Source organism: Neophocaena asiaeorientalis, unplaced genomic scaffold, assembly GCF_003031525.2.
Source record: "Neophocaena asiaeorientalis asiaeorientalis breed wild unplaced genomic scaffold, Neophocaena_asiaeorientalis_V1.1 scaffold156, whole genome shotgun sequence".
Classification (NCBI taxonomy): Eukaryota; Metazoa; Chordata; class Mammalia; order Artiodactyla; family Phocoenidae; genus Neophocaena; species Neophocaena asiaeorientalis.
The window spans coordinates 20,104-27,334 of record NW_020173773.1 but is presented as its reverse complement, the minus strand read 5'-3'; the positions used below and the strand labels follow the sequence as shown (position 1 = coordinate 27,334).

The window sequence follows — 7,231 nt, the reverse complement described above, 5'->3', positions numbered from 1 at the left end:
TGACAGACATACAAAACAAACTTACGGTTACCAAAGGGGAAAGGCGGGGAGGGATAAATTGAGAGTTTGAGATTGATACCAAGCAGGGCCCTGTGGGGCTCCTGGGCACAAAGCCTTTCTGTGTCCCCCATGTCTTTGATTACAGGAAATAGCCTTCATTCAGCCTCCAGGACCTTCCCTAAGTTCCAACTGGCAGATTCAAGCATCGTTAATTAGGAAAGGGAGGGGATGCAAGACCAGGGAGAAACAAACTGTCAAGAGAAACAATATTGCAGCCTTGGGGCAAGGTCCTGGTTGCCCATCAACTAACACATACAACAATATCTTTGAGCTACTTTGCAGATACTGAAACCTCCACCAGATGGGAGAAATTAATGATGGTATGCTGCCCACAAGCATGTAGACCCTGGACCAGTTGAAGGTTGATGATGCTAACTTCTACTTACCTTACCACCAAGCCATCAGAAGAATCTCCACGAACTGATAATACCCTATTTGAACATTACTGTAAAACTTCTCACTATCCTCTCCAAGTGGGTACACATAGCTTTTTTTTTTTTTTTTGCAGTACACGGGCCTCTCCCTGTTGGGGCCTCTCACTGTTGTGGCCTCTCCCGTTGCGGAGCACAGGCTCCGGACACGCAGGCTCAGCAGCCATGGCTCACGGGCCTAGCCGCTCCGCGGCATGTGGGATCTTCCCGGAGCGGGGCACGAACCCTTATCCCCTGCATCGGCAGGCGGACTCTCAACCACTGCGTCACCAGGGAAGCCCCCACATAGCTTTTTGATGGAGGAGCCCACTGTGTCCCCCTTTGCCTGGCAAAGTAATAAACCTATCTTTTTCTACTTCACCCAAAACTCTGTCTCCGAGATTTGATTCGGCACTGGTGTACAGAGAAGCTGTGCTTTCGGCATCAAGATCAGCATGTACGCACTACTGTCTATAAAAAGGGTAAACAACAAGGACCTACTGTATAGCATAGGGAACTCGTTTCATTATTTTGTAATGAACTATAATGGAAAAGAATCTGAAAAAGAATACATATCTATTCTTTTAGTTATATATTCAATTATATTTCAGTTAAAAAGTCAACTCTACTTCAATAAAAAAATTTTTTCTAAAGGTTTGGCTTAATTGCAAAATGAGGAGACAGATTAAAGTTATCTCCTTGCCATGAACCTCCCAGTAAAGATTTTCCTTTTATAAAAAGCCGGTGATCTACTGGTTAGGATTCTGGGCTTTCACTTCCTTGGCCAGGATTTAACCCATGGTGGGACACTGAAATCACACAAACCCTGCAGCGTGGCCAAAAAATAAGTAAATAAATGAAATAAAAAGCCAGTGATATAATAGTGGCTTCATGCTAGATGGGCAACAGGCCTTTTGTTAAGTACAAAGATTGTCACAATTCTGAAAATGGACATATCAGATTTGTCATTTCATCCCATATAATTTAGAAAAAGAAAAATAGTAAGAAAAATATATATATATGTATATATGTTAAATGAATGGCACTAATTCAGAAGTGTTAGGACAATAAACTAAGCGAGAAAGTCCCAAGCATGTGCTAAAATGTGGAACCCAGTAAGTGAATACCAGCTACCTAAAAAACACGACCATGATGTGTAGATGCCTCTCAACTGCCTACCAATTTCCTGCCCGAAGCAGTGGCAATCGACGACCATCACAAACTAAATCATTACCACCTCCAGTACCACTAGACTGGGAACCACCAGGACCACAGGAGCACCACATCTTGTAGATCTTGTTGTTGTTGTAGATCACTCTCCCAAACCTTCTGCAGTCGCCTCCAGCGCTGAGGGTGCCAGGACTCAACACAAACACCACCACCCTCACCGCTAACCCCCACCTCACCACACCCTTGCCCACCACCACCCCCTTTACAACAAAGAGCAGCATCAGCGCCCACACAACACCAGAACCAGAGGCCACCACCAGCAGCACCAGCACCAAGACCACAAGCACCAGCAGCACCAGCACCTCACGAGGAAAGAAGGGATGGGTGGTCAGAAGGGAGGGGCGTCACGGGGTAAGCAGTGCTGCTGGAGAGTCCAAACACAGGCGGGGGCGTTTGCACATGGCCACAGCCGCGGCAGGGAGAGGCGCTGCCCCGGCCACTGGTGTTGGGGGCTGAGGCAAGCGTCCGAAACGGAAGACACGGGACGTCGAAGGCCTCGAGTGGGCGCTCGCAAAAATGCGGCTAGCAGCTCTGTCCAGGGAGAGGGAGAAGGTTGCCTGCCACGGCTTGGAGTGGAGGTGCTGGGAGTGCGTTAGGTGTTGTCGGGTCCACAAGGCCGCAGAGCTACCGTGGGCTAAAAAGAGGATGGGGACAGTGGTAGGCTGAGAGAAAGAAGACAAAAGCACAACTGGAAGGCACTAGAAGGCTCCGATAGCCCAGAGGCATTTGTTAGGAAAAGGATTCGAACCGACGCTTACAGGAGAGACTGCGACTTGAACGCAGCGACTTAGAACACTCGGCCATCCTGACGGCGGGCCTGGGCTAGCGCATGGCCGCTCGGCTGGCTGGGACCCGACGCGACGCGAAGCCCGGTGCCCTAGGCGGGACGCGGTGCTCCGCGCCAGGCGCGCGGCCGTGTGGGTGAGCGACGGAGCGGGCGCGCGGCGGCCGACGGGGAGCAAGGCCAGACGACGCGCCTGGCTCCGCCGTGCTGGCGCCCTCGCCCACCGCTGGCCCCGGAATGAAACGGGCCGCGTCTTGCCAGCCCCTGCCGCCGGCCCCCACCCGCGCCTCTCCTCGCCGGCCATGGCCAGGTGCGCGCCCACCCCCTCCTCGCAGCCTTGCTTTCGGTCTCGGGCCCCCTCCTCCCGGCGCGAACCCCACGTCGGAGGCCATAGGCAGCGCGCACTGGGAGCTTTCAGCGCCACTTGGGTCCGGGTTCCTGTCGGGTCGGGGGCTGCTGCTTTGGAGGACGCGGTTGGTGTGGCGTTGGGTCGGGTCGGGCCCGTGCCGGGCGCCCGTGGTGGGCAGGGGGCCGGAGGGCAGGGGGAGGCGTCGGCAAGCAGCCCGAGAGCGTCCGGTCGGGGAAACGGTGGCCGCCGTCCTCGTTAGTATAGTGGTGAGTATCCCCGCCTGTCACGCGGGAGACCGGGGTTCGATTCCCCGACGGGGAGGCAACACGCTCCCTTTTGGTGGCTGCCGCTGCTCTCTGTCCTGCCGCCGGGCTCCCAAGGGCCCTTCTTCTCCTCCTTCCGCCCTCCGTCCTCCAGCGAGGCGCAGGGCCCCAGCGCGTGCCCAGCCTGCCCACCCTCGACCCCCTCCAGCCCTCCAGCCCTGCCTAGTAGCCGGGCGCTCAGTTGCCACGTCCGAGCGAGGGCCTCCTCTGGACCCCACAAGCGCCCGATGACATTACAGCACGCACAAAGTGGCTGTCGCAGTAGGCTCCTTGCGTCGCAACGCAAAGCTGCGCAGCTATGCACAGCTGCATAGCGGCGTAGGTGCACAGCTGCCGGGACGGGTGGGAGGCGACTGAGTGCCGTCCCTGTCGGTGCGGGAAGTGGCCTGGCCCAGCGCCCAGTGGAAAAGGTCTTTGGTGAGCCAGGGTCTAGAAGACCCCTGCCCCGGGTGCGTGGGTGGGCCGCGGCGTGGAGCCCAGGGACCTGGAGCAGCAAGGCAGCGAGAGCGCCCCCCTGAGGCGGTCGGGCGGGTGGCCTAGGGCAGCTTCGTAGGCCTGGTGCGGGTGGGGCGCCGGGGGGCTTGGTGCCACCTTGGTGATGTATGTGACATCACAGAGCTGCCGGGCGGCGTGGCGTCGGAGCAGGGCTGCTCCAAGCGGCGGCAGCGGCTGAGGAGGAAGAGGACGACGAGGGAGACAAAGGGGAGCAGGAGGAGGAAGAGAAGGAGGAGGAGAAGGAGGAGAAGAGTGAAGAGGAGGCAGCGACGAGAGTGCGCTAGGGCGAGCCCGGTGCCGGCATCTCGGGGTACCTAGGTTGTGCAACGTTGGTGGTATGGTGGTGAGCATAGCGGCCTTCCAAGCAGTTGACCCGGGTTCGATTCCCGGCCAACGCAGGAGGCTGACCTTTTGCCGAGCTCCGCGGGCTGCCGGCCGGCCGGGGGCCTGTGAGGGAGAGCTGGGAGCAGGGAGCTCGGTGGCCCTAGCGGCTCTTCTTGTGTGTGCGAGAAGCAGGCGCGCAGTGTTCTGAGGGTGCTGCAAGCAGGAAGGACGGGAGGACACGTGGATTGCCAGGGGGTCTCGGCGCCAAGGTGGCGCCGAGCGGCTGCTATGGGTCGAGCAGGAGCAGCGGTAGAGCCTGACGCTCCCTGGTGGTCTAGTGGTTAGGATTCGGCGCTCTCACCGCCGCGGCCCGGGTTCGATTCCCGGTCAGGGAAGCCTCTCTTCTTCCTCTCTACCTCACACCGTCCCCGTCCCACTTTTAGGCCACGCTTGCTCCGCGGCCTCGGCGTCGCGCCCTGCCCGACGACAGCCGCCCGGTGCCCTGCACCTGCAGCCCAAGCCCTGCCAGGCAACCTCCACCCTCCCTGCCCGGCCAAACCTTTTGGCCGCACTGGCGCGCGCCCACTCGAGGCCTTCGACGTCCCGTGTCTTCCTTTTCACACGCTTGCCTCAGCCCCGAACACGAACGGCCGGGGCAGCGCCTCTCCCCGCCGAGGCTGTGGCCACGAGCAAACGCCCCCGCCTGTGTTTGGACTCTCCAGCAGCACTGCTTCTCCCCCACGGCGACGGCGGCGGCGGCAGCGACGGCGCTGTCACACGCGGTGCCTTCTGACATCGCCGGATCCCCTGTGGAAAGGAGCACCGGTGGGCAGACGGGTGCTTCGCAACACCGCAGCAGGTTTCCTGAACGGCCTTGCCGGGGCCCTGGGGGCGGCTGACAGTGTGGGATGAAGGTGTTTGTGGCCGTGGTCGGCGGCCACCCCACGCGGGTTAGGGAACGGAGCAGAACGAGCCCATGGAGAGAGGGCGGCGCTGGGCCGCGTGCTGGGAGGTGCGAGGAAGGGCCTGGGGTGTCTGGCTGGTGCGCGGGCAGGAGCGGGAGGTGTTGGGCTGGCGGGGACCTGGCCCGGGAGAGCGGCTGGCCACTCAGGCAGGGGCTCAGCAGAAGCTTGGAGTGGTGGCGGCACCTGGCCCGGCACGAGTGTGCGGGTGGGTCAGATCAGGGGGCGGGGTGGGCCTGGAGCAGGAGTGGGTCTGAGGAGCGCTGGCGGAAGTGAGACTTCCGGGCAGGACATGTGACAGTCGGGTCTGTGGTACAAGGGGCAGGTGGCAAGGAGAGGGGTCCGAGCCTGCAGGCTGGGGGGAAGGGCGGGGTGTGTGAGTGGGCTGTGGGGCGAGGAAGATGGTGGGAGAGGACCCCTTCGCGGTGGGGTGGCGGGTGAGCGCCCCAGACTGGTGGGCTGTGCGGCAAGGTGGTGAGGCCAAGCAATGGGTTGTTACTGGGGACGGTGGGTAGGAGGCAGGTAAGAGAACAACAGAAACGGAGCGCGCCACAGGGGCTAGGCGGGGTCCGAATGGGGTGGGGGCATTCTACTGCCCCAGAGGCATACATCACCTCTCATCGGGAGAAACCATCCAGTCTCAGGTGTGTGTGGCGGCGGGGGTGGGGGGAGGAGGGGTTGAGGTTGAACGAGGCCAAGGGAGAGGTCCCCTCTGCTCCAGCAATCCCACTCCTGGGTACGTACCTGGAAATGACGAAACAAGAGTTCAGAAAGGCACAAGCACCTCCGTGTTCACAGCGGCACTATTTGCACTAGCCAAGACATGGAAAAAGCCCAAGTGCCCGTCCACGGGTGGCTAGTGCAAGAAGAGGTCGTATCTGTGTAGTACGGGGTATTACTCAGCCATCAATAAAAAAGAATGCAATATTGCCATTTGCTGCCACAAGACTGCTCCCAGAGAATATTACGCTTACTGAAGTATGTCCGACAGAGAAACACAAAGATATGTGGAATCTCAAAAGTACTACCACTGAATCTATGTGCGAAACAGAAAGAGGCTCACAGACCTGGAAAACACAGTGATGGTTACCCGAGGGAAAAAGGAGGGGTGGAGGGATAAATTAGGAGCTCGATGAACCGATACACAGTACTTCATATAAAGGAGATAAGCAACAAGGATTTACAGAATAACACAGGGAATGATATTCAATATCCTGCAATAACCTATACTGGAAATCAATCTGAAACAATATTAGACATGGAAAACAGTATCCCCTTTGCTGTACACCTGAAACTAACTCAGTGTGGTTACTCAACTCTTCTTCCTAAACCACAAGTACTAGTACTTACAAGTAAGCAAGTAAATAAATAAATAAAAGCGACGAACAAAATAAATAGGAGAAACTGAGCCATCGGATGATCCAGCAATCCCCGTCGTGGGTACACATCCACCAAAGAGAAAAACTGTTGCTTGAAGAGGTCCACGCACCCCCGTGTTTGTAGCTGCGCTACGTGCCACAGCCAAGACACAGAAAAAACCCATGTGCCCATCAACAGTTGGCTGACAGGAAAAGATGTGGTGTATATGTACTGTGGAATATTACTCAGCCATTTCAGAGAATGAAATATTGCCATTTGCCACAATAAGGATGGTCCTAGAGATTCTTACACTTAGTGAAGTAAGTCTGACAGAGAAGCACAAAGATACGTGGAATCTAAAACATAATAGACAAGAATGTATGTGCAAAAGAGAAACAGACTCCCAGACAGAGAAAACACACTGATGGTTACCCGAGGAGAAAGGGAGGGGTGCGGACACAAAGTAGGAGCCGCGATGAACAGATACACCGGACTTCATATAAAAGACGTAAGCAACAAGGATTTCCAGTATAACACAGGGAACGATATACAATATCCTGTAGTAAGCTATCATGGAAAGCAATCTGAAACAATATTAGACATGGAAAACAGTATCCGCTTTGCTGTGCACCTGAAACCAACTCAATATTGTTAATCAGCTTTTCTTCCAAACTTACAGCTAGTCGTTCTTATAAGTAAGTAAGTAAATGAGTAAATATTAACTGCATAAATAAAAAGAACACACTAAAGAAATAGGGGAAATATGAGCTCTCCTACGATCCAGCAATCCCCATCGTGGGTACACATCGGCAGAGGAGAGAAACTGTCATTTGAAGAGATCCATGCACCCCCATGTTCACAGCAGCACTACGGGCCACAGCCAAGACATGGACAAAACCCAAGTGCCCATCAACCGATGGCTGGCACAGGAAGGC

General features: G+C 56.3%; 2 non-coding genes across 2 annotated transcripts; both read left to right on the top strand.

The window, feature by feature from the left end:
* The first annotated feature begins 3,082 nt into the window (after nucleotides 1-3,082).
* On the top strand, nucleotides 3,083-3,154 carry TRNAD-GUC (transfer RNA aspartic acid (anticodon GUC)). The gene has a single exon. It is a non-coding gene; the product is annotated as a tRNA-Asp (tRNA).
* A 1,144-nt stretch (nucleotides 3,155-4,298) lies between these two features.
* TRNAE-CUC (transfer RNA glutamic acid (anticodon CUC)) lies at nucleotides 4,299-4,370 on the top strand. Its single transcript has one exon. It is a non-coding gene; the product is annotated as a tRNA-Glu (tRNA).
* Nucleotides 4,371-7,231: the final 2,861 nt, after the last annotated feature.